Source organism: Panthera tigris, chromosome B1, assembly GCF_018350195.1.
Source record: "Panthera tigris isolate Pti1 chromosome B1, P.tigris_Pti1_mat1.1, whole genome shotgun sequence".
Classification (NCBI taxonomy): Eukaryota; Metazoa; Chordata; class Mammalia; order Carnivora; family Felidae; genus Panthera; species Panthera tigris.
In genome coordinates, this window is record NC_056663.1 from 44,292,305 (window position 1) to 44,320,204 (window position 27,900).

At 36.8% G+C, this 27,900-nt stretch overlaps 1 protein-coding gene across 3 annotated transcripts in view; it reads left to right on the forward strand.

Moving 5' to 3' along the window:
* The first annotated feature begins 2,406 nt into the window (after positions 1–2,406).
* NSD3 (nuclear receptor binding SET domain protein 3) overlaps positions 2,407–27,900 on the forward strand; it is a 110,574-nt gene continuing 85,080 nt past the window's right edge. For all 3 annotated transcript variants that reach the window (XM_042983432.1, XM_015544220.2, XM_007097074.3), the window contains exon 1: positions 2,407–2,885. The gene's annotated coding sequence lies outside the window, so the exon portion shown is untranslated. The remainder of the gene's footprint in view (positions 2,886–27,900) is intronic.

The window sequence follows — 27,900 nt, forward strand, 5'->3', positions numbered from 1 at the left end:
TCCTATTCTAAAAAGGGAAGGGTTAAGAACCTTCCTATTGAAATCTGTTTGTTCAAAGCAATGTTTGCCTTCTGCTCTCAGGCCTGGCAATTTTTTGACTTTCATGATTAAGTGATTTATCATGTTAGGAGTTTTTGGATATAATCTTTGGAAGAGAAACAAAAAATTTTTTTCTCCATAACTGTGGCCCTGCGAATTGTGTTTGATTGCTGTCTTCAAATGAACTGTTTGCTCATTTTGTATGGAGAAGAGAAAGCATGATCTGAACCTCAGAAGATGTTAGATGCTAAAAATGTAAATTATTAATTTTAACGGCCGTTTCTCTAAATATGACTCAAGATCCAATATTATTAACAATATATTTTCTAATGTTTTGCAAGAAGAGATTATACATCTACTTGACATAACTAATTTCATTTATTTATTTTTAATGTTTATTTATTTTTTAGAAGAAAGACAGAGCACGAGTAGGGGAGGGGCAGAGAGAGAAGGAGACACAGAATCTGAAGCAGGCTCCAGGCTCTGAGCTGTCAGCACAGAGCCTGATGCGGGGCTTGAACTCACAAGCTGTGAGATCATGATCTGAGCTGAAGTTGGACACTCAACCAACTGAGCCATTCAGGTGCCCCGGCATAACCTTAATTTTAAACTCTTGTCACTTAGAAGCAGATTAAAATAAAATCCCTGGGGACAATTTATCAGCTTCTCCTCAAGGGGAAAATCCAGGTGTCAGGTCAAAGCAACAGTTTGTCAACAAAGCAAGGAGTTTACAGGAAGGTGGAAAGGAAGGATGATGGTGGAAAGGATCATAGGAGAAAAAAAAAGATTTAACCTCTCAGGTGTCCCCCTTTAAGATGTCTGTGTTCTAAAAAGACATTTAAAGTAAACAAAAATAGATTCGGATTGATTCCTTTAACTTTTGGTACTGCACAAACCATAGAAATAGGTTTAGAAATAGTTAATGGTTGACAGTAATGAGACACTTAATTATCAATATCATCTGCAGTATTATTAACAGGGTTATGTTTTTAAAACCCTGAAACATAATTAGTAATCATTAAAATAATTGATCTGTAGGAATCTTTTAATTTCTTGTTTAAATGGTATTTAAGATAAAAATATCAGGAATTTCTTGTGGCCGTGCCAAACAGATCCAGAACTATAATGTCGGTGCAGAGTGTAACATCTAGTAGCGATACGGCTTTATTCTCAGACCATAACGCAGAGGATAGGTTTCGTTGTCTCACTGCTGCTGTGTTTCCTTCGTACGTTCACATCTCTTGTGCTGCAACATTCTAAGTCATTACCACCAGGCCCCAGGAAATATCACCAAATTTCGCACACTCCTGCAAGGCTACTTTATTATGTCACACACCTTCTATTGTTTAACATAAATTTCCTAGAAGGGGGAGCGCTTAGAGGGTTACAGAGAATTTGGGTCTCTTTTCCTCTTCTCAAGCTTGAGTGAGCTCTGTGGAGGACAAATGCCCTCCCGTCCCTGGAAGCGAAGGTCTGGCTGTGAGCAGCAGAGGACCCAGGCACGTGACGGACACTGAGCCCTCTAGGTCCCTGGGGTCCGGGCTGCAGTCGGCGTTGACGACGTCCTCCTGGTTACCCACAAGCCTCCGGGCCCGCAGTGCCAGCAGGAAGAAGGCGTGCGGGGCCCGGTGTCTGCCAGGGAGGTCAGCGCTTCCTCATAGCGACTGAGATGCCGCCACGGCTTGAGATTGTGGGGCGGGACGGGGTGTGGGGGCGGGGGGGGGGTGCAATCCGGGGCTCACATCCGAGGTTGGATGAGCGACTATCCCCCAAGGCTCAAAACTGAAATTGCTGCCACGGATTCCAGACACAGACTCATGTGAAATAGGGAGCTCTTCTCTGACAGCTGTCGGACAGAAGGCAGCCAAGGCTGCACACAAATTGTTCTTCTCTTTCCCGGTCATCTTAACCGGGCACTCGTTTGTAGGTTATTTCTAACATCTAAGGAGCGTACAGCAGTGTCACTCTGAGGAGTACCATATGGTGTTTATTATGTGCTATTATTTAATAAGTATCAGAACACGCACGAACACAATTTTACCTCACAGGCCCAACCTTTAGCCTAGCTTTCTAAAGTCTTTTTTTTTTTTTTTTTTTTTTAAGCTCTCCTTCGTATCATTCCTTCCTGTCTTTGCTTTTATCGCCTGCGGTCTCACTTCTCGTCTAGACTCTCTCGGGCAGCTCCTCTCCGCCCCACTGACTACCTTCTTCCTCCTTTCGCACCCCCTGCCCCCAAACACGGGACTGCATTTCCCGGCAGGCGCCGCGGCCAGCGGCCAATGAGGGGCTGAGGATTTGGCGGCGGCGGCGGCGGCGTTCCGAGAGCCGGGGTGGGGGGGCTTTGTGCGCGGCGGCGGCGGCGGCGGCGGGAGCGGGCGGCGGCGGGAGCGGGCGGCGGCGGGAGCGGCGACCAGGACGGAGGCGGAGACCGAAGGGGACTGTCCACTGGTCGCTGCGGAGAGGCGTGCGAAGGCCGAGTAGAGCCCCGAGGACCTTGCTGCTCCGGCGCGGCCGCCAGCCACAGCATTCTCTCTGGCAGCAGCGGCTGCGCGGCGACCCCCCATCATCCTTCCACCGCCCCTGGCCACCCCGTCTCCCGCAGCCTTCCTCATCTCAGCTTCACGCCCGGCCTGGCCGGCCGCGGCCCTCCTCGGTGCCGGCAGCCATGGCAGAGGCGTCCGGCGCGAGGAAAATCTAGCCCGGGGATTTCATGCGGCCTAGCTCGGTTCCGTCTCCTCCCCCCGCAGCCCCGGCGGCTGCCCGCACCCCAGCCCCACTCCGGGCCTCCGTGTCTCTCCTGTGATCGTACTGACACGGCCGGGGGGTTAGAATGGAACAAACTGAAGGTAAAGTTAATGCGTCTGTGTGTGTATGTGTGTGTGCTGGAAGGAAGGGCTGAGGAGGGAACGACGAGGAGGGAGCGACGTAGGGATGGGACCCGGGTAGAGAGAGAGAGAGAGAGAGAGAGACCCTAACAAGGATGGGAGGACAAGCTGGTGGCCAGAAAGGGTTCGAGGGGAGCTCAGTAGGAAGAGCAGAGGGCCAGGTGGGGGGTGTGGAGACTGGGAGGTGGGGCAGAGGAGGTAGGATTGGGATGAGCGATGGAGTGGCGCTGAGGTGGGAATTGGGAGTAAAGGTGGGATGGGGGCGGGGATAAAGATGGAACGGGGGAGGGGCAGGGAACGAGAAGAAGAGTTAGGTTTGGAGATTAGAGACCTGGGTGAACTGAACTAGGTTTGGGGGTGCAGTGTGGAAACTTGAAGAGTCTGGGGGAAGGGGATAGAATTGTATGGAGAAATGGGGCATCAAGAGAGGAAACGAGGGGATGGAAGTAAAGGAAAAGGTGGATTAGGAAAAGGGATATAAATTGTTGAGACAGGATGCATAGGGAGATAGGACATAGACTCAGGAAACTGGAAGACTTAGAATTGGCGTAGTAGGGAGGGAAATGCACTGAATGTTGAGAAGGATGAGAACTATCGACCAAGCATCACAGAGTGGGAGGAAAAGAAGGGGAAGGGGGTTGTTAAAGGAAGGGAAAGCCTTTTGTTCCTATATTTCTGTGTATTCTGGGCCTTTTCTTTCAAGGCTAGAGAATGTAGAAGAAGCTAGTGGTTCTAGTGTTGTGATTGTGAAATGAGGAGGTGTGGGGTTTTACTGTTTTGAGGGAGGAGGAAATGTGTTAGTGTTATGGTGTCAAGACAGCAGAGACATGGCCATAAATTGATGGTTTTGCTGAGGGAGTGAAGACTATTCGGATTTAAAGGGGGTAGGGGCAGCCATGTTTGCTGCCAGGCACTGCAGTGTAAATAAATTCCTTCTCTCCGACAGCAGTATGAATGTGGAAGGGGCCAGTTCAGATTGTCAACCCCCTTTCTTTCTATTCATGAACTCTTCCCATACATCTTGTGGTAATTTAAAATTATTCATAACCACCAAAGGAGGTAGTGATGTTTTCCATCTTGTGTGTTTTGCTGCTCCCCCCACCCCCTTTCCCTCTTCCTTCTGGTTGCAAACAAGGCATGCTAATGAACTGCAGTGTAAAATTAACCCTTTTTATAAAGTTGGAACTGTATGTTTACTGGGTGAAGGAATCGTTGCTATCGTATTTCAAATGTGATCATAAAAAGTCTTAAATGTTGAAAATTCATTTGTTTTAGAAGCTTCGGAAGCAGTCAACATGTTTTCTGAAATTCTTTAAGTAAACAAGGAAATTGCATTGGTTATTTTTCTTGGGCTTGTGTTCTTGGCAAAGCACTGTGTGGGGGTGAGAAGGGGTAGAAAGATCTGCTTGTGGTAGGTTATGTTCTTGCTGTATTTTGAATGTTGGAAAATTAGAAGTAGGTGTATTTTACAATGATGTTACCGACAGTTCATGCTCTTAGGTGACGGGTGTGTTAAGAAGTGTTTTTCTTTTAATACGCTCTCTCTCCTCCATCCCTTCTCTTTGCTTCATGGGTACAGGTCAGTACAGTCTCCAGATGTCAGCTCAGCACAGTGTAATGATCTATGAAGTAGGCATGCAGTTCTTAGAGCCTCAGTGAAGTGCCGGATTTTTGGGGTTTTTTTGTTTTTTGGTGAGAACTTCAGGTTACTCTCAGGAAAGCTACAATAACGCTTTAATGTATTAAAATGTAACTGCTTGTGTAATTTGAAATGGTTACTGTTCTAAAGGTTTTAAATCCTGACAAACTTACAGTAGATACATTAAGTGGAGCCTATTTTATTTTCCTATTGAAAAGGATTAAATGTGTGTGTGTGACCTTTTATTTTTGTTTTATAGTTGTAATTGGGGTAATTCAAACTTTAATCCATCATATTGATTTTGAAACTATTCTCTAATACCAGGAAGGTGTGTTAAAATTGTAATATGATGGACTCAAGCCAGTTGTACCGCATATTGATTTAATCTATCTTAATGCAATATCCTTTCAGTTGTTATATAGAAGTTTAGGAGGTGTTCTTGGTGTGTTGAAAAAATTAAATTGAATATTGTTAGAGTAATACTTTATGAGAGTACTTTTAGTTAAAGGCCAGATTCAAAACTTGGTGTATTTTGACTTGATGATATTCAGCCTGAATTTTTAATGTTTGTTTATTTATTTATTTTTGAGAGAGAGAGACAGACAGACAGACAGACAGTGCAAGCAAGGGAGGGAACAGAGAGAGGGAGACACAGAATCCGAAGGAGGCTCCAGACTCTGAGCTGTCAGCACAGAGCCTGATGTGGGGCTCTCGTTAACCACCGGATCATGACCTGAGCTGAAGTTGGCCGCTTAACTGACTCAGCCACCCAGGCGCCCCTAAGCCCAAATTTTAAAAAATTCTGTGAGGAAAAGTTTCACTCAAAAAAAAAACTATTCAATATGCTTTTTTGGAATTAATTTTTATGGAGATCTCATTTTTATATCTTCCACTCAGTTGACATGTTATTTGTAATTAACTGGTAAAATTGTGTGCATGAACTATCACTGCCATAAATTTAGGAAAATGAGAAATTCTTGTATATTGAAAGAAGAAAAAAACTCATGTTGGAAGCTTGAATTACTTTTTTAAAAAAGTGTATTCCTATGTATTCAGCATTTTGTCAAAAGCAGGGTCCCCTGACTAGCTGTATTGAGTATTCTGGCTCTTTGGATAGGTATCCACATAATGAAGAAGGCTATTCTAGTTAGATAATAATTAATTAAAACCCAGACTTTGCTGTGATTACCGTGTCTGTCAGCCCACCTGCTACCTGTGATAGCTTTTTTTTTTTTTAATCTTACTAAATATGCTCTTTCCTATACTAATCAGATTGATTCAATTTTGGGTAAAGGAAATTGGTTGCCTTTGAGATGGTCCTCCTTGAGTGAATTGTCAAATCTGATTCTAAAGACACTCAGTTTCTGAAGTTTATGATATTTATAATAATTATAGCAAAGCTGCTAATAGTTGTCTTCTTACAGTATGTTATGCTAAGTGCCTTACATGTATAATTTCCTTTTATCCTACCAACAGTTGCATGAGGTTGGTACTATCGACTCCTTTTTAGAGATGGAGAAATTGAGGTTAAGTATCTTAACAGCATACAGATGGTAACTAGCAAAGCCAGTGTTTGAATCCAGGTCTTTTCTAATTATATAACCTGGATCGGCAGGTCTTTTAGTTTCTTTTAAAAAATTTATAAAGATAAAAAAAAACTATAAAGATAATACATGTTCCTTATGTAAATTTTTTTCAAATATTATAAAAGGCTAAGAGGTAAAAAAAAAAAAAAAAAAGTTAGCACCCCATTTCCCCCAATAACCATTTTGAAGTTTCTTCTGAAAATATCTATAGATATTTTCTATATATTCTATTTCTTCTAGAAAATATCTGTACATACATATCTGTCTTAAAATACATTCAAAATGGGTCATACTGTCTGCATTTGCTATTGTGGTGTTTGGGGTTTTTGTTTGTTTTTGTTTTTTGCTCTTGTGTTTTAATAGGCTACCTGGGACATCCTTTTAAATTAGCACATATTTGATCTACAAGTGTTTTTAATTAAAAACATTTTTTTTAAATTTTTTGAGAGAGAGGGAGACAGAGCATGAATAGGGAGGGGCAGAGAGAGAGGGAGACAGAATCCTAAGCAGACTCCAGGCTCTGAGCTGTCAGCACAGAGCCCAGTGCCAGGCTCGAACTCACAAACTCTGAGACCATGACCCAAGCTGAAGTTAGACGCATACCTGACTGAGCCACCCAGGCACTCCTACAACTTTTTTTTTTTAAAGGGTCATGTAGTATTCTATTGTTTGGAATATTGATTAACAGGATGTTAACTATTTTTACTATTGTAAGTAGTATAGCAGGTTCTGAATTAAGTACCTAACAGCCAATTTAAATGGAAGAGATATAATCCAACTACTTTATTTTATAAGAGAGAAAACAGAGGCCTAAGGAAGTTAAGTTCCTTTGGTGACAGATCTGTACCTGGCTCTTTATACTACACCACATTACTTCATTTATTATGAAGGTATTTGAGCTCTCTGTAAAAGCTCAAGGTGAAGGGGAATATTCAAGGTTAGGCACGTTTAATATAATGAATGCAAAAGGATTAAGTTGCAGTGAGGCAAAGGATCTTGTTTCTTTTTTTCATACTTTGTTCACTATGTTGTACATATAGTATATGCACAAAGCATTCTTACATGCATAAATGAACCCTAAGGATCTTAGAGTTTGTGTTTTGGGTAACGAAATGGTTTTGGCAGAATTTTTCCTGTTTTAGTAAAATTATCAATGAAATAAAATAGCAGTGAAATGAAAAAAATAAGAGGTCCATCGTGGTCCTAGAAAGGAACTTGTAAAGAAAATGGAGTCACTAGTAAGTTTTTAAAAATGAGCTAAAATATAGCTCATTGAAAACAAGTTTTAAAAGATCTTAGCAGGCACCACTGATTACTTTATTTTTAATTATTTTTGTCAAGAAGAAAATAAGTTACCATGGATACTTATTCATTGGATTCTTTTGAAACAAAGTCAGTTTTAGACACTTAAAAATTAGAATTATCAAAGCCTTAAAAAGATTTAGAATTTGGTGTCTATAAAATTTGTTTCTTGATACAATGCTGTTTTTAGTTTTACTTTAAAAAAAAAAAAAGTAGAGTCTGTTATTTTTTGAAAGAGCAACTAAGATGATTTATTCCTTTGTTAATAAACAACATGTCCAGCATTTGAGTTTTTAAATGAATGGTCACCTTTATTTCTGCAGGCTAATCTTTTTATAAATGTTAATAAAGGTAGATTTAAGAAATTGATTATACTACAACTACCCAACACGTTTTTAAAAAGCTTACAGAGGTTTAGTTTTGGTTTTTATTGTTGATTTTACTAAGTACCTAGTAAGTACTTTCAAACACTTCGTATTATGTTGTGCGTGCACAGTGTAGCATAAAATAAAGGTAAAGGCATATTTAAAATTTTGTGAATTTAGAGAATGTTCAGTTCTTACTACATGGATATGTGTTATTACTCCTAAAATATATCTGCCTATCGATGAGATTTTGAATTTGCAAAGCTCCTTGAAAAATATTCTTGATTTATTTTTAAATTTATTAAGATGTGGATCTGTAATTCTTTTTTTACTAGGTTCCTTTTTTCATGTAGATTTAGAGATACATTGAAGAGAAAGTGAAGGGAAAATGAAAACATTTTGTATCCTTTACATTTTAACTGTATAAATGTATGAATTTATTATCTAATAGTACCTTGCACTTATGCCATCTTCTAAGATGTTTGATTGAATTCCTACATGATAACTGGACTTGTTTTTAAAATGTGAAGTTGGAAAGCATAAAAATTATTTAACCCAAATTTAAAGATGGGAAAATTGAGGTTTCAGGAAATCCTTAGGCCAAGTAGTTTGGCATGTTAGGTAGAATAAGGTTTTCAGAGTTCTGTCTGATTACTTAAAATTTTTTTTTAGGGATGCCTGGCTGGCTCAGTCAGTAGAGCATGCGACTCTCCCTCTTGGGGTCGTGAGTTCCAAAACCCCACATTGAGTGTGGAGCTTACTTAAAAAAGACACTTTAAAAAAAATATGTGTGTTTCTTGACTTTTTCTTCATAGCCTGCATTATCCTTACTTTAATAGATAAACATTAAATAACAGTAAAGCATTTTTCTACCATGGAACATGCTTTTTGAATTTTGTATGATGTATATACATACATCTTGAAGTACATAGATGGATATTTTAAATATAAGTAATGTATGTATTCCTGGGGTTTTGTGAGTCAAACAAAACTTGGTTTATCAAGTTGATTTGAGATGAAGAAGTCTTGTATGGAGGCTTGCCTTTAACTAGTGGCATTTTGGCTGTAGCCAAGACAGTATTGTGTCTGTTGAGTCTTGTGTAACTAGTATCTCTTAGCTATAGAGTCTTAAGAAAACTGTACATTTAAACACATACACATAAAACACCTTAAGAAAGAAACAATTTTAAACTTTTAAGTTGTGAAATATGACATATAAAGAAAAAAGCACAAAACCTAAATGTACAGGGCACCTGGGTGGCTCAGTTGGTTGAGCGTCTGACTCCTGGTTTTGGCTCAGGTCATGATCTCACACGGTTCGTGTTTGAGCCGCACATCTGGCTTTGTGCTGACAGTGCAGAACCTGCTTGGGATTCTCTCTCTCTCTCTGTGTCCCTCCCACTCTCTTTCTCTCAAAATAAATAAACAAACTTGAAAAAAAAAAGATTAAAAAAAAAACCCTAAATGTACAGTACAAACAAATAATTAGAAAGTAAACATTATGTAGTGACCACTCAGGTAATAAACCCTTTAAGGAAAACTACAGAGACTGCTTCATTGGTTTAGTTGGTATTGCCTTGATGGTAGTTGGACTTTCAGGATAACAGTATGCTGAAAGTAATCTGAAAAATTAATAATGAGGCGTCAGGAAATGTAAAAACTGAATCACCAGTTACTGTTATTATCAAAAGGGTTATCTAGGCAATTAAAAACAAGTTTCCTACCAGTGTAGTCATTTAGTGATTTGAAATCTTAGTGCTATATTAATGAATGTGAAACAAAAAATGACACTAAATTCTATAAGAATCATGCCATTTTACACAAAGTGTTTTTTTTCAGAGTTCATCTCTTACAGTTTTTTGTAGAATTTAATGACTACTGATTTTTCGATTAACATGCAAACTCTAACAATGATTTTTGCTTAGAAAATATCAAATTTGAGCTATTAATAATATCCTAAGTTAAGTATCTTATTTTATAAAAACTGCTTTGACTCTCTTGCTTTCACATTAATGTAACTATTCAAGAAGTATTAACCTGAGAAGTAATCAGTAGTGACATTCTATTTTGACACTTCATCCTTGATACCTTTTGATTCTTATCTTTTCTGTATTTGGTCTAGGTGAATCAAATTTTTTTGAAACTGAAGAAACTTACTTGAGGGTGCTTCTTTGTCTTAGCAGACTGTTTTCTTATATGTTTGGAAGTGTTAAATGTTGATTTTCGAGGATTTTGATAACAGAAAATTGAATTTTTTTCCTTTCTGACTACCTGTTACATACAGTATACTTGCATAAAATTCTGCAATGTGGACTTTGGAAAAGACATTTTTGGAACACATTTTTGGAACATATCTACGTACATAAAGTAAAACCTTTATTTGGTTATTGTAATTTTGTTACTTTTTAAGCTTTCTTTAATGATTTCTGCAGAATCCAAATACGTTAGCACATAGTATTTCATATTTGGTTGTGATGAGAAACTTTTTGCTGTGCTTTACCATACCCTTGAATTCCTTCCTGTAATGCCGTAGAATGTTGTTCTTTTTTATTCTGGCTAATTTTCCCCTAGCAAAGATGATAAGTAATTATTTTAAATCTTGAAATGAACATACATGTTGAGTTTTCCTAGATGTGGAAGCAAATGTGATTTGATATAATAATATTTTAAACCTAGATTAGGTAGTTTGGCTTTGTGTATGAAGTAGAGTTAATACGCTTTTGGCCAGCTCGTGGTTTCTGTGTTAACACCTGTAAAATTAAGCGTGGATCATTAGAATTTATTTTATTGGGGATAGAATTAGTTAAGGTTTTAAACTATGAGGTTAATGCATTAATTAAGGTATTGGACACATATACATACATGCACACACATAATACTTGTGAGAAATGCTGATGGCCATGTTTTTATTTTTTAATGGAAAATTTGTACTTTTCAAAGTGGCTACTAGTTTAAAAATAACACTTATGTTTAACTTATGAAAGGATTTTTATTGAGAAATTGAAGACTAGTCAGATATAGAGAAGATTAAGATCACTTGAAATTCTGCCAGTTGGAAGTAACTATTGACACTTTGTTCTCTATCTTTCCAGTGTTTTCTCTTATGCATCTATGTATTTTTTAACAAACTGCAGTTGTACATTAATATTATTTTGGTAACATGGTCTATTATGAAATGAATTTTTTGAGAATGTGATTTTTTGAATTGACATTTAATTTCATTGTATGGGTATGCCATATCTGTTTACCATTCTTCTATTGATGGTATTTTAGGTAGTTTGCACTTTTGGGATATTATGATTTGATGAACATCCTTATACATTAAAAAACAAAAACCTTTATGACTGTGATTATTTCCTTACAACAGATTCCTAGAAATAGAATTACGTAACAGATATGAACATTTCAAAGGCTTTTAACACGTATTGCCAGTTTGTTCTCCAGAAGGGTTTTTTTAAATAACAGTTTTGTTGAGAAATAATTCACATACCATACAATTCACCCACTTAAAGTATACAATGCAGCATTTTTTAGTATATTTGTAGAATTGTGCAGTCATCACCACAATTAATTTTAGAGCATTTCCAGAAAATTTTGAGCTAGTTTAAACTCCCAGCAATATCAGAAAGGCTTTGTTAAATTTGTGGTTTTTAAAGTGTAGTGCAAATATATAATAACACAATCATTTATGTGATAACATATTTTTTCTTTGTGATCACCATTTATTTTTTTAAATTTTATTTCCAGCTTTTTTTTTTTTTTTTTTTTTTTTTATTTTTGAGAAAGAGAGAACAGACGAGCAGAGGAGCAGCAGAGAGAGGGTGACAGAGGATCTGAAGCAGGCTTCATGCTTGCAGCGCAGAACCCAATGCAGGGCTCGAACTCGTGAGCCTTGAGATTGAGCTGGCTTAACAGACTGATCCACCCAGGCATCCCCAAATTTTAGTTCCACCTTTATTGAGATATAATTGACTGACACACACTTTATATCCATTTATGAGTGAGTTTAGAAAGTTACTGATGAAGATGCTCATATCCTATGTTCAGAAATCCTGACATACAGAGTTTAAGTTTATGAAACAAAGTATGTGGCAGATTTTTCAAAAATTATAAAATCATTCTCCAGTCAAGATGCCTTTATTGAGAGAGTGTTGTATATGGTTTAAAATATGTTTCTTTTCGTTCAAATTTTATTTAGAAACATTTTATTTTAGAAAATGGCTATAGAAAGTGTGCTATACCTGTATAATTAACTATAGCAAACTTGTCACCCTACAGAAAGTATGGTTTTCTTTTTATTAAGAGAGGTTTGCTTTGCTTAAGTGACCTTCACCCTGAAAGTTGTTCTGTCATTCTGTTTGCTTTAAGCCAGTTAACAAAACATCTTTTTTTTTTTTTCCCCCAACTCCATGGTCCTGTGGAGTATAGGGCAAGAGTCCCACCTTAACAACTAAGGCTCAGTGTTGTCATCCCTGGAGATGAAAATATCTACTTTTTGGAGTTATAGTGATCCAAATTAGAACTGCTAGAGTGTACCTGGAACCGGACCAGGCATATAGCTGATAATTAATGACTTAAAAAAATTTTTTTTAACATTTTTATTTATTTTTGAGGGAGAGAGAGAGAGAGAGAGAGAGTGAGTGAGTGTGAAGTGGGGGAGGGGCAGAGAAAGAGGGAGACACAGAATCTGAAGCAGGCTCCAGGCTCTGGGCTGTCAGCACAGAGCTTGAGGTGGACCGCAAGATCATGACCTGAGCCGAAGTCAGACGCTCAACTGACGAGCCACCCAGGTGCCCCCCAAAATTATTTTAATGTTTATTTAGAGAGAGAGACAGAACATGAGCAGGGAGGGACAAAGAGAGGGGGACACACAGAATCCAAAGCAGGCTCCAGGCTCCAAATTGTCAGCACAGAGCCCCATGCAGGGCTTGAACCCATGAACCTCGAGATCATGACCTGAGCCAAAGTCAGAGAGTTAACAGACTGAGCCACCCAGGTGCCCCGATGACTTTTTTTTAATATAAGAAAAATAATATTTGCAAAATGAACTAGACTTTAGTCCCATGTTTAATAGATGAAGAAATGAATTCATCTGGCCTAAACTCAGTTTCAAAGAAGTTAAAAGTGAATGTTAACTAATACTTGAATAGAATCTTTGCATGGGTTATGTGAGTGTTTCCCAGTTGTAAGAATTCATGCTGGTACAAGTACGAACATGAAGTTAACTTTCCAGTCCAAATTTACTTCCACTGTTGTTATTACAACAGCATGGTGGCTATAGCTTCACCAATGCTTAGTGTTCTGATTCAGCAAATAGCTGATAGTGTAAAATTTGAGTATATGGTATGAAGTGTCTTATGTTCTTTTTTTTTTTTTAATTTTTTTTAACGTTTATTTATCTTTGAGACTGAGACAGGGCATGAATAGGGGAGGGGCAGAGAGAGAGGGAAACACAGAATCTGAAACAGGCTCCAGGCTCTGAGCTGTCAGCACAGAGCCTGATGCGGGGCTCGAACTCACGGACCGTGAGATCATGACCTGAGCGAAGTCGGACGCTTAACCGACCAAGCCACCCAGGCGCCCCTGTTCTAACTTTTATTGCTTATTTTGAAATGGAATGTTGAATACAATTGATCCTAAAATACTAAAGTGATAAACCTGATGAACCAAAAACCAAAAACTGGTCTTTATAGGAAAGATAAACTTAGTAAATTACTATTTTAGATATTATAATAAGTTACTTAGTATTTTAAAAACCACATATCAGTTCTGTGATGCATTCTCTTTTTGTCTTGCTGTGGTGAATGGAGAATACAAGGTAAAGTCAAATTTGAACATTTACAAAATTTTGAGAACCAATCTCAAATCATTTTACTATAACTTAAAAGTTTGTTGGTGAAAGAGGTAGGAAAATATGTGGATGAACTTGTTAGTTTACTAGATTTCATAGTGCATGGAGCAAGATGACTGATTGGAGTTACTTATTTTGTAGTAATTTTCAGTATGAGTCAATACCCTTGATGGAAGGGATTGGAAAATAATCTAAATTTTCTTCAAGTGTTAATACCGTGTCTGCTGTGCCGGGTGGGGTCAAGAACAAAGTGAAGACCATCGAGGTTAAAGCAAGTAGATAAGGGAAATATGGTATATTGCTAGTAAGTTTTATATTGGTATAGGCAATTCAATAGTACTGAGGTTTAGTCAGGAAAAAATAAGAACTACAAAGCATCCTAAACTATTGTATAACAATGAAATCATATTCAATGAAATTTGTATAATTGTATTCAATGACACACTAGTCCATTGAAATACAATATAGGGTGGGGTTTTTTTGTTTTGTTTGTATTTCATTAGTTAATTGTGTTTTATTTCATGCAGGTCACTTCCTAATACAGGATATTAAAATATCCTTGACCCTTATCCACACATTTTTTGTGGAAAATTCTTAAGTGAAAATTTCAGAAAATATTTGTGGCAGTAACACTGTAGTTAAACAGATTGTGGGGTAATACAGTTACACTTTTAAAAATAGTGTTGCTCTTTTATTAGTAGTATAGACTCAGAAAAATTAAAAATTAGAAGAAAATGTGCCACTTCTGTAATGCATCTTTATTATTTACTTAGAGAATTTGGTAGAAAGAAATATGGTAGAAAGAAATATGGGTCTGATTTTACCCCCTAAAATTTTATTTATGTAAATAGATATTGGTTGTCAATTTCATATAATTGTTTGCTCTTTCAAATAATGAACATCTTTATGTAATGTTAATGTTAGGTAAGACCTTAAAGTTAATTTTTTTAAACCACGTATATTTCTGTCAGCATGAAAATCCAAACTGTACACCTATTTATTGATAACTAGGAGGAGTCACAGCCCATTTTCCATTGTTTGGGGTCTTTTCAGGTTATCTGGATCATCTCATTTTTAACCTCTGCTATTAGATATACACAAAAGCCTAATTCTGTATCCCTCAGAATTCATACAGCTAAAAGAGGTAGAATCAGAGTTAAAATTCAAGTCTCATTACGAAAGATGGATGTCAGAGTACGTTTTCGCTTATCCCAGACTTATCTCAGTCTGTCTTATTCTAGAATATAGATCTGATTACTAAACCTCTTATGTGACTTCTTTCTGGCTTCACAGTACTACTCACCCATTCCTTTAAAAAGTTTATGACTGGGGCGCCTGGGTGGCTTAGTCAGTTGAACATCTGACTCTTGATTTTGGCTCAGGTCATGATCTCACAGTTTGTGAATTAGAGCCCCACATCGGGATCTGCCCTGACAGTGCAGAGCCTGCTTGGGATTCTCTCTCTCCCTCTCTGCCCCTTTCCTGCTCACTCGCTCTCTTTCTCTCAAAATAAGTAAATATTAAAAAAAAAAAGTAAAAAGTTTATGATTAACCTTATTTTTATAAGCTTCTTTGGAATATTTTTGTTTAGTTCAAATATGAAAAATAATTTTTTTTTGAAAAATAATTTATATCAGCACTGTCCAATAGAATTTTCTGTGATGGGGGCGCCTGGGTGGCTCGGTCAGTTGAGTGTCTGACTTCGGCTCAGGTCATGATCTCACAGTCTGTGAGTTCAAGCCCCGCGTCGGGCTCTGTGCTGACAGCTCAGAGCCTGGAGCCTGTTTCAGATTCTGTGTCTCCCTCTCTCTGTGACCCTCCCCCGTTCATGTTCTGTCTCTCTCTGTCTCAAAAATAAATAAAAACGTTTAAAAAAAAAATTAAAAAAAAAAAATTTTCTGTGATGATGAAATGCTTTATAGCTGTGTTGTCTAACATGGCAGCCACTAGCCACATATGGATATTGAACAATTAGAATGTGGCTAATGTACTTGATAAATTTTATTTAATTTTAATTTGTTTAAAATTAAATAGCCACATGTGGCTAGCACCGATTGAGACATTTTTTAAAAATATTTTTTAAAAAACTTTTTAAAAGTTTATTTATTGTGAGAGAGAGGGAGAGAGAGAGAATCCCAAGCAGGCTCTGCACTGTTAGCACAGAGCCCATTTTGGGGCTTGAACTCCGGAGACATGAGATCATGACCTGAGCTGAAACCAGGACTTGGATGCTTAGCCACCTGAGCCACCCAGGTGCCCCAGGTTTAGATATTCTTAATAAAGGAAAGAATTAAGTAGAGGTGGACATATTTTTCACATTATTTGCTCTTGCAGTCTATTTGTGTGTTTTTGTGGGGTCGGGTTTTAAAATCTCATTTTTCCAAAATACTCAGTGTCGTAGTGAATAAATCTAGTCATAGAAAACAACTTAGTAATAGCTATTTGAAAGCTATCATGTTTTTAAAAATTCTTTTAATTGATTCAATTAAGTGACTATAGACTGCCAACCAACAGAATAATTTTATTTCTGTAGTATTCTGGAATAGTTACGGTTAAATAAGATTTCAAACTTAAACTTTTCATGTTACATGGAACATTTGATTAAATTATTATTAAATTTTTTTGCTATTGCCATATCTCAGAAGTCTCTGAAACAAAGAGAAATTGAAATAAAAGATATGCCTAATGATCACCTCTTCACTTTGTCTTCTTTAAATCTTTCTATATAACTAATTCCTGGTTTTGATTGTTAAGCCTTTTTTTTTTTTTTTTTAAATCAGGCTAGCCCCTCAGTCATTGTATCCTATTACCCTGTTTTATAGTAGTTTATCACTATCTGAAATTTTCTGCTTTAAGCTCCATGAGACTAGAATCTTATTTCCTTTGATTTCCCAGAGTTAGAACAAGATCTGCTGTATAGTTGGTGTTCAGTAATGAACCATTTCACAAACAAAACAAAACAAAACAAAGGATTCTGTGAAGAATAAGATAAATATTTGGAATAACATGCCAGTTGGAGTCTGGGAATAGGCAAGGTGAGACTCAGCTTTTGATTATCTTAGTGATGCTGGTGTAGGTAATTTAAGGTAATTATTTTTTTTTTAAGTTTATTTATTTTGAGAGACAGCAAGTGGGGAAGGGGCTCCGAGACAGGGAGAGAGACTTCTCTTAAGTCTCCACACTGATACAGTGCAGAGCCTGATGTGGGGCTCCAACTCAACGAACCATGACATCATGACCTTAAACTGACACTTCACCAACTGAGCCAGCCAGGTGCCCCTAAAGTGATTAATTTAGAATGATTTTGTATAGAAATGTTTCTCTGTGAACTTTTATTTTATTTATTTATTTTTAAAATTTGTTAACGTTACTATTGAGAAACAGACAGAGCACGAGTGGGGGAAGGGCAGATGGAAGGGGAGACACAGAATCCAAAGCAGGATCCAGGCTCCGAGCTGTCGGCATAGAGCCCGATGTGGGGCTCAAACTCACGAACTGTGAGATCATGACCTGAGCCAAAGTCGGACGCTTAACTGACTGAGCCACCCCGGCGCCCCTGTGAACTCTTATTTTAAAAACAAGCTTTTGTCAGGGCCCCTGGGTGGCTTAGTTGGTTAAGTGCCCAACTCTTGATTTTGGCTCAGGTTGTGATCTCATGTGCTGATGCTGCGGAGCCTGCTTGGGATTCTGTCTCCCTCTCTCTTTGCCCCTCCCCTGCTCACTCTCTATCTCTAAATAAATAAATAAACAAGTATATAAATAAAAACATTAAAAAAATTTTAAAACAAGCTTTTGTCTAGGCATACATACATGTACTAAATAAATCTCATCCACATAAAAACATCATAGAGTTGACAAAATGGAAGGAAAAAGTGAGAAAATATTTACACGGTCAGTTTTTGAGTATTCAGCCTCATTTCATAACTTCTTAGAGATGAAGGGGTTTACTCAGAGTCATTTATATACCATTGGCTGAAATGGTAGGAGAACTACCTGCTCCTGATTTTCCAGTATGTTTTGACTTATGATCTATGAATGAACATCGTTGGGTAGCAGACATAGGCACTTTAACTGATAGAAGCAGTATTTGGCTAATACTGATTTGAGTTATCTCCAAGTTGTTGGAAATCAAATATTCTTTTACAGTAAATTAGGTCTTTAATTTCTAATTTTAAAATGTCAACAAGGTAAGTGTGGAAAGGATTTTATTTTTACTATTTATTTCTATACGTACTCTTAAATAGCTAAACAATGTTTTAAGATGTGAATGAAAGCCTTTTTATTTAGGGAACTTATTATTTTACCTTTACAAAATACATTTCCACTTAGAGGTTATTCATCAGAGGTTATTCATCACTACATATTGGCTTAATGTAGTATTTTTGGATGTGAGGCTTTTCTTTTTTAACTTGTTCATTTATGTTTAACAGAATTTTAAAATATGGTTCTTACCAGAGTGCTATCTTTATTAGTGCAGATTTTCTCCACCTCCCTCTACATATTTTTGTGAAAATCGGTCACAAAATCCAGTGTGGCCCAGTGATTTTAGTTGCCAGAAATTGAAGATCTTAAAAACAGTAAGTATTTTCGTAATAAAACGACCTATAACATTGTGTCCTGTCTGGGAATGGCTTTACTGCCATTTCATTATTTGTATCACATCTATGACTAGAATGAAAGTAAACTCTAGAGCATAGAAAGCAGCAGTGACTGTGCCAACAAAATGGGAAGAAGTATTTCCTTTCTTCTGCATGTATAAAAGGTGGCAGCCACACCCTACCAGCAATTTAAATCTAATGGCTTTTTCTGGCTGTCCAGGGACAAATTGTAGGTCACATTACTATATTTGTATCCATACACAGGAATATTTGTGTTGTAATAGGGTAAGACTTTTTAAAGTGATATTTCTGTTTCAGATTCTCCAAATCTTAGGTTAATGGATCTGTGGTAATTCCCCTCCTCCCTGTTTGTGCTTTATAGGGATGTTAGTGGAACTAAGGACAACAAAGTGAGTGGAAATGCTTTCAGAGAAGACTCTATTAGTTTCCTGTTGCCTCTCTAACAAATGATGTCACACCTAGATGCCAAACGAAATTTAAAACAACAAATTTACTATCGCATACTTCTGGATGTCAGAAGTCCAACATGGGTCTCTCAGGGCTAAAATCAAGACATCATTAAGGTTGTATTCCTCTGGAGTCTCTAGGGGAAGAATCTGTTTTCTTGCCTTTTTCCAGCTTACAGAGGCTGCCTGCATTCGTTGGCTTCTGGTCCCCTTCTCTATTTTCAAAACCAGAAGTGTAGTGTCTTCCAGCCTCTTCTCCCTCCCCTTTTCACTTATAAGGATCCTTGTCATTACGTTCGCCCCAGCTAGATAATCCAGTATGCTCTCTCCATTGGTAAGATCCTAAATCATGTGTGCAAAGTCCCTTTTACCACATAAGGTAACATTCACAGGTTCTAGGGGTTAGGATGTGGGCATGTGGGGGGGGGGGCATTATTATATCACAGCCTCTGTGCAAGTTGAAGATACTGATTTTGTTAATTATAGTAACAAGGGATGTTTTCTGAAGCAGTAAGCATTGCCTTTCTGAATTAATACAGACATGACAGAAAGTGGTTTAATGGTCAGTGAGTATAGCATGTGGTAAAGAGTGCAGGTCATGAAGTAAGATTGCCTGGGTTTGACTCCCAGCTCTATCACTTATTATATGTGGGACCTCGGACAAGACACCTAAGCTGTTTTTCAGTTTCCTCATCTGTGAAATGGAGATGCTAACATTCACTTTAGTTTTTCTGAGGGTTAAATGTTGTAATTCTTGCCAAGCACTTGGGACATCACATCAAAAGTGCTCAGTAAATGATCCTGTTTTACTTAAAGCATCTTTAGAGTATTTTTCATTTGAAATTTCAAGAAATCCTTATATAGATTAAAATCTGGGTGTATTCTGAGATGAATTTTTTTTTGTTAAACATTTTGAATACTCAGAAACATTTCATATTTGGGAAAACATCTGTGCATACTAGTCATTAAAAACTAGGGTACAAACTGAATAAATGAGTATTTCCTTGATTAATAATTAGTGAATTGTATTTTTTCTTTTGTAAAACGTATTGAAACTTTTATACTCATTTTAGAAAATACAGAAAAGCAAAAGATAAAGCAAAAAAGAACAGAATGTATCCATAATTCCATTCAGAGATAGTAAACATTTACATTTTAGTGAACATCATTTTAGGGTAGTAGTTTTCAACCCTGGGGTGATTTTGCATCCAAGGGGACATTTGGCAAAGTCTGGAGACAAATATTTTTTGATTCTTAGTACTGGCAGATGGTTCTACTGTCATCTAGTGGGCAGAGGCCAGGAGGCTATCACGCATCTTACAATGCGCATGACAGTCCTCCACAATAAATTACCTGGCCCAGAATGTTAGTAGTGCTAAGGTTGAGAAATCTTGTTTCACAGTGTGAACTCATTGATAAATGTATTGCCTTCTTAGTCTAGTTCTCAGTCATATATTTGAATTTTGGATCACTTCTTAATCAGTGAGTTACAGAAAGCCTAGATACTAAAGACCAAATTTGATTTGGTAACTCATATTTGGCTCTTGAGAAATGTTAATAATTTTAGAGATTAGTATAACACAGCAGTTTGATGAAGTTTCCAAAGAAGGTTTACACATTAAAATTACCTGCATAATTTTAGATTATGAAGTTGAAATCCTGTTACAGCAAACACTAATGCTGTGATTTTGGGCTGTACTTTTGACTATATTTTGATAGTTAAAATGTATTTTCTTCTGTCTTCATTACTTGGTTGGAAATGAGTATTTAGTAAAACAACTGTTATAATTTTCTTTGTTTTTTTCTGTCATCTCTGCACTTGATCTTAGCCAAAAGGCCGAGATGCGATTTTTCTGTCATCTCTGTATTTCATTTAGCAGTCTTTCTCATTTACTTACTGCACTAAGGGATAAGCATACAACAATTAACAAAATGTTAAAAAAAGTACCTAGTACTTCTTCTAGAATTGAAGTACAGTTGACCATTGAACAACATGGTTTGAACTGTGCAGGCCAACTTGTACACAGATTTTTTTGATAAATCTAGTTCTGCAAATGTATTTTCTCTCCTTTTGGTTTTCTTTTTAAAAAATTTTTTTTAACGTTTTTTATTTATTTTTGACACAGAGAGAGACAGAGCATGAATGGGGGAGGGTCAGAGAGAGGGAGACACAGAATCTGAAACAGGCTCCAGGCTCTGAGCTGTCAGCACAGAGCCCGATGCAGGGCTCGAACTCACAGACCGTGAGATCATGACCTGAGCCGAAGTTGGCCGCTTAACCCACTGAGCCATCCAGGCGCCCCTCTCCTTTTGGTTTTCTTAACATTTTCTTTTCTCTAGCTTATTTTATTGTAAGAATACTGTATGTAATATGTATAACATACAAAATGTATGTTTATGTTGTGGTAAGGTCAACAGTTAGCTGTTAGTAATTAAGTTTTTGGTGACTAAAAAGTTATATGCACATTTTGGACTGCACTGGGTGTCAGCACCCCTAACTACCATGTTGTTCGAGGGTCAACATGGTTGGTTTTGTTGGTTGGTTGGTTGCTTTTTCCATGATGAAAGATGGTACTGCTATCCTTTGCCTTGGAAATTAAAGATAAACATGAATTTCAGATATCTGAACACATTTGGCAGTTCTCAGAATGTTGAAGTTACTCAAAGACACCTCAAATATAGCTGGGCATTCTAATGTAAACTGATTTTGTTTTAATACAGGCTTTGTGTTAGTCTGTACATGATTTAAAAAAAAAAAAAAAGGAAAGTCATTTTATTAGAGTTCTAGATTCTTCTTATGTATTATGCTCAGTGGTGATAATGTTATGATAGTTTCTCTTAATATCATTAGTAGTGACTGCAGTTTTTATACACTGAAACAAAAAACAGATTCATTTCATTATATACCTACTGCTTTGAAAAATATCCCTAATATGTTAATAGTTTATATACACCTGTAGAATTATTAGATTCATGGTAGTGAGTTTCATATTAAATACGGTTGTGTAAATATTTAGTTTCCTGGGGAAAAAAATCTCTTGTCAGTCAGTGACTCTTGTGTGATGTGTTTATATACTGTATTTCTAGCACTTAATAAAATGTCTTCTATTCTGATCTGATGAAAAGATTACTTGATAAAATATAGTAAGATTACAAAGTAACTTTTGAAAACATTTAAAAATAATTGGGGCAAATTTTGTTTTGTTGTGTTTTCCTCTTAGTGACCTGATAACCTGCTGCTAGTTTGGTTTTATGTGGACATATAATCAGAGTGCAGGTACTTTCTAGCCTAATTCATGACCTTTCTTAAGAAGGAAAAAGCAAATTTGTACAGTCAGTTCTAAATGCATGCTCCTAACAAACAGCCTGTGGTATTTCACTAATACTAGTTAGTGGTTATAGCTCATATTAAAATATTTACAGGGACACCTGGGTGGCTCAGTTGTTTAAGCATCTGACTTCAGCTCACGTCATGATCTCATGGTTCGTAGGTTCGAGCCCCGCGTCGGGCTCTGTGCTGACAGCTCAGAGCCTGGAGCTTGCTTCAGATTTTGTGCCTCCCTCTCTCTGCCCCACACCTCTCAAAAATAAATAAACATTAAAAAAACTTTTTAATAAAATATTTACATTGTCAAGCCAATTCTGTGGCCCTTTACTGTGATACTCCCTTCTGTTTACAGTTGATTTCTTTATTGATAATGAGTCAGGCACTGTAGTTAGCCTGGAGATTCAGAGATGAAGTAGGCCACTGTCCTTAATATAGACTTCCAGTCTTTCCATATTGTCTGGCATCTGAGTTGTTTTTATTTCCCTAAATTATGGAGTTTCATTACATGCTTATAATTTAGTTTTGTAACATATCAAGAAAGATTCTTCTAATAATCTAGATATTTGGAAGCTATGCTATTAAGAGGCCAAGTAAGTTTTATTTTTTTTAAGTAAGCTCTACACCCAACATGGAACTCAAACTCATAACCCTGAGATCAAGAGTTGTGTGCTCCACCAGCTGAGACAGTCAGGCACCCAAGAAGCCAAGAAAGTTCTTAGCTGAAACCCTTTTAGATAATGGTTAATGTAGGTATTGCAAAGGCACTCCCCTCCCTTTCCACAGGTTAGGACTTTTTTCCCGTAAGTCTGGAAATGTCTGAAGTCCCTAGATCCTCTCCCACATCCCACAGCTTCTTAACCCTGGGCATTTTCTTTTGCCATCCAGGCATTTGTCCCTTTCTGTTATCAGTGACTCTGTCTTGCTCATCTTTTATCTCTAGTACTCAAGACTAAACATAATACGAGTACTTGATGTGAAATGAATAAGTGAATCTTACCGGGAGCAATTTCTGAGCCTATTCTCCAGCACTTGCCCTTTATTGCTTTTCTCTCTTCAGTAATAATGTAACTGTACAATCGCAGGAGCCATGTCTGAATTTTCATCCCTGTAACTTTAGTGCTGAGCCCAGTGTCTGGTAAACAGTAGATGCTCAATAAATATTTCTTTTATTAGAGAAGCCTGTATAGGTTGGAGTGGGGACAATCTGGCTGCAGCTTTTGTTCTCCTTCCCATTGCAGTAGCACCAGAATGGGAAGGAAGGAGGAGCTGGTGGTATGAACCTTGGCCCCAAATCGCCTCAGCCCACAGAGGGTAGTTAACAGACAGCAGCTGGTATCCAGAATCAATATGATAAAATGTTGTTTTACCATTATTTCTTTCACAAATGTTTTCATTTCATTTCATTTCATTTCATTTCATCTCATCATGTTCATACACACACACACACACACACACACACACACACACACACACACACACTTCCTGTAGGTTAAAATAGCCCTTTACAGTGTATTAAGTGCTAAAGTGTATTAAGTAAAGTATAGGTAGGGATGCTATGCCAGCAGAAGAGGGTACTTGGCCTGGCTTCAAAGTGTGTGTGATGTGTGAGAGGTGATCTGGAAAAGCTTCTTGGAGTATTTTAACACATCTGAATAGAATCTTCAAGCATGAGTAGATGACAGAGAAGATGCTAGAATGCTGGAGAGCAAGGTGGGAAAGCTGCAGCAGCAGGAGAGGAGGCCGGACAAGTAGGCAAATCAAGAAGGGTCTTCTGCTGTTTGGATTTTATCCTAAGGCATGGAGAGTCATGAGAGGTTATTAAATTTGAGGGTTTTGTTTGTTTGTTTGTTTTTCTTTTTAAATACTGTCAGTGCTATAGAGAACAGATTGGAGGTGAACGACTTGGGAAGCAGGAAGAACAATTTGGAAGTTGATACTCTAATCCAGATGAAAAATGATAAGGCAGAGCCAGTGAACATAGCAAGAATTGGGTAGATTTGGAAGAAAGTTTGAGGGTGGAATCCAGCTTTCTTTTATGCATTACGTTTATCTTCTCCCAGTTGGGGGGCTTATCTTTTCACTTATGTTGTATCTTTGACATACAGTTTGTTAAAATTAAGATTGTTGATTTTATTAATCACTTAAACTTTGTGTATTTTAAGAAATCCTTCCACCTTGAGTTTGTAAAGATCTCCTGTTTTATGTTTTTGTTTATTCTTTAAAAGTTTGTAAGTTTTACTTTCTATATTTGGTCTTTAATCCACCTGGACTTGGTATCCTGTATGGTAAGGATCTAATTTTTTTTCTACATGAAGAAGCAGTTTTCCATACCATTCTTATTTATTTTGAGAGAGAGAGAGAGAGAGAGAGAGAGAGAGAGAGAGAGAGAGAATATGAATGGGGTAAGAACAGAGAAAGAGGGAGAGAGAGAATCCCAAGCAGGCTCTGCACTGTCAGCACAGAGCCTGATACGGGGCTCAATCTCACAACCCTGAAATCATGATGTGAGCCAAAATCAAGAGTTGGACACTTAACCGACTGAGCCACCCAGGTGCCCCTATCTGTACCATTCTTTAAATCTTCTGTTCTTTCCTTACTAACCTGCAGTGCTGTTTCTGTTATAAGCCAAATTCCCATATAGGCTTGGATGTGTGTCCAGGATCTTACTGTTTCATTGTTAATTACCCAACTTAATAAATGTAAATCTTTTTATTTTAAGCACATTTAAGGTGTACAAACTACTCATCCTTTGAATGAATATCGTAGACTTTATTGTTGAGAAGCATACGCAGATCCTTTCTTGATTTCTTTTAGAGCATATTTTTTCAAGATATCATTCACATGCCATACAATTTTCCCTTTTCAAGTATACAGTTCTGTGGTTTTTAGTATATCCAGAAAGTTGTGCAACCCCACCACTAATTCCAGAACATTTTCATCACCTCAAAAAGAGATCCCGTACCCATTAGCAGTCAGCCTCCATTTCTCCCTTCTCCCAGTCCCTGGCAACCACTAATCTTTTGTCACTATGAATTTGCCTATTCTGGATATTTCATACAAATGGAATCATACAATATGCAGCCTTTCATGACAGCATTCTTATTTAAATTGAGTAAAATTGATAGATTAGCAGGGTATTCTCTAGGAATAATACTATCTAAGAAAATAGAACAAAAATACTGTACCTTAGTAGGGAGAAAGAAGAAAAAATCTTACCAGGATTTATTTGTTTTGTTTTTATTATTTAGGCATCAAATTCATATTTTATTTCTCCATTATTGAAGAACGTGGTTTATCTTTTGCTTAGTTGGTAATGAGTAAATGTCATGTAGCAAATTCTACAAGAATTTTGTTCTTCTGTTGATACATCTTGAGTTTATTAGATATAGATGGAGTGAGACTACTTTGATTTGAATGTTGTCTGTAATTGTATAAAAATGACACAATTTGCCTTATATCTTGGTGGATAAGTAAGATCACATGAAAATATAAAGGGGATACATTCTCTCTTGAATTGCCTATTTTTTAACACAAGCAGATTTTCCAGTTTAACCCAGAAATTAGTCAGCAGCTTAGAGTTCTTTTTAAAAGGCTACCTCGGAAAGTACCTTTAAGTCAAGATACCCAGATAAGGTTTACTAACACAGAACATTTATTTAACATACTAAAATGTTGTAAGCTTTTTGTGTCATTTGGCGAATTGATGCTTTATTAGTATAATAACTGAAAAATAGTTCAGAAAAGAAGATCTTTCCCAAGTTATATCATTAAACTTTCAATGAGTTAGCCTCAACCAGAATGGTAGTAAATACCTTTAAATGCTTCAGAAGTTTGACCAGTTTTTTCAAACGTCATAATTTTGACATCTTCAAATCTTCGTTAAAAATATCTTAGGGAAACTAAAAATGTGTTAAGTACCTATAGAATTAGTATCATTATATAATGGCCTCAAAGTCTCAGAAGTCCAAACATTTGCATTACCTTGGGAATGTAACAAATTGAGAAAAAATGCCCAAATTTCAGTGAGAAAGAATTTGCTTCTATACCACTGTGGTTACAGCTATGGTTGGCTGTGACTACCAACTGTGTAACACTTGGTTATTATTAAAAGTACTTTATTTTGTTTGTGAGTAAAGAGTAAATCTTATAATCTGATACAGTTTTTGTTCCCTTAAAGGATAAGATTATCTAAAGACAAATGGAACAACCACTTCCATTTGTAATTTTATTTGTATTTCCTTGCTAGAAATTTTCAAGCAGGATCCATTTTGTTTGAAAGATTGACATTAGATTGTGTAGTTACTGTACCAGATTCGGTTATTGTTTTTTGCCTATAACAGAGCTAGATTAGATGCTATCAATTCTAGCAGCTTTTAGTGAATAAAAGGTAAACATTGTTGTTCATTTCCTTTTTTGGTGCTGTAGAGGCGTGATCAAGTTCTTAGAACCAAATGGTTGATTTTTCTTTTTTTTTTTTTTCCATAGCCTCCACCCTCACCCTTGCTTTTTTTTTTTTTTTTTTTTTTTTAAGTTAAAATGTAGGAAGGCTTGTGAAGGAAAAATATTGATTTAGTGTAATTTGCATCCTGTTTATGCTTAATAGTAGCAGTTTGTGTTTGCTGATTATTATAGGTATGTTTGGGCTCTTTAAAAATATTTATCTTCTACTTATTTCCAAAAAGGTCGAATGGCTTATAGTTTTAAAATAGATATAAGAAAGCAAAATAACATACCTCTGTTCTTTAACAGTACACCTTTGTTATTACATTACTAACAGTTAAATGATTTTTTAAACTATGAAAACCAAAATAGGCAGTACAGAATTTAACTTATAGTCAGAGGATCACTCTGATCATATAATTAAATCAAAATATAAATAGAACACAGAACCAAAAAGAATGGAGTCTCTTTTAAAACTCTGGCATTAATGGATCTGGCCACTTTTCTTATAGATTAAGCATGTTTTTCAGAATTTTAAAGAGTCTCAGGTTTTACCCATGCAAACCTATTTACTTAAAATAATGGATCATATTTTAAAAAAAAATTTAACTCCTGTCTCTCATTTTCTTTTTGGCATAAATTTGGGGGGGAAAATAGTAAAATGAAAGTCACCCTTGATGCTGTCATCCAAAAATCTTCATATTCTGTCATTAAGTATGAGACATAGTTGAAGAAGTTTTTTTGGAGGGAGTGGGTATGTTTGTATGTATTAAACTGATTTCAAATACAAGATCTGATTGTCAAACATGAGTGATCATTCAGTTAGAAATGAGTATATGAATATATTTGGTAGCTTTCTCTTTACACCTCGAAGAATGTATACCTAAACTTGCCTTTATGTACTACATTTCAAGTTTTTACTGTAAGACAAAATTACCCTCTAATTTTTTAACGTTATGTGTCTTTAAATTAAAAAAAATTTTTTTTTAATGTTTGTTTATTTTTGAGAGAGAGACAGAGCGGGAGTGGGAGAGGGGCAGACACAGAATCCAAAACGGGCTGCAGGCTCTGAGCTGTCAGCATGGAGCCTGATACGGGGCTCAAACTCATGAGCCGTGAGATCATGACCTGAGCCAAAGTTGGACGCTTAACTGACTGAGCTACCCAGGCACACCTAAAAAAATTTTTTAATGATGTTTTGCTGCAGGAATCACCAAACAGTAAAAACGCCAGGTTTATTACTGTAGACTGTGTGCACTCCATTCCTGTTACTATAGAAACACACATAGACTGGATTTATTGTAAACCTTGAGAAATGTTCTTTGCAGTACTTCACATAAAAAAAACATCTGGGGGTGCCTGGTGGCTTAGTCGGTTAAGCGTCAGACTTCAGTTCAGGT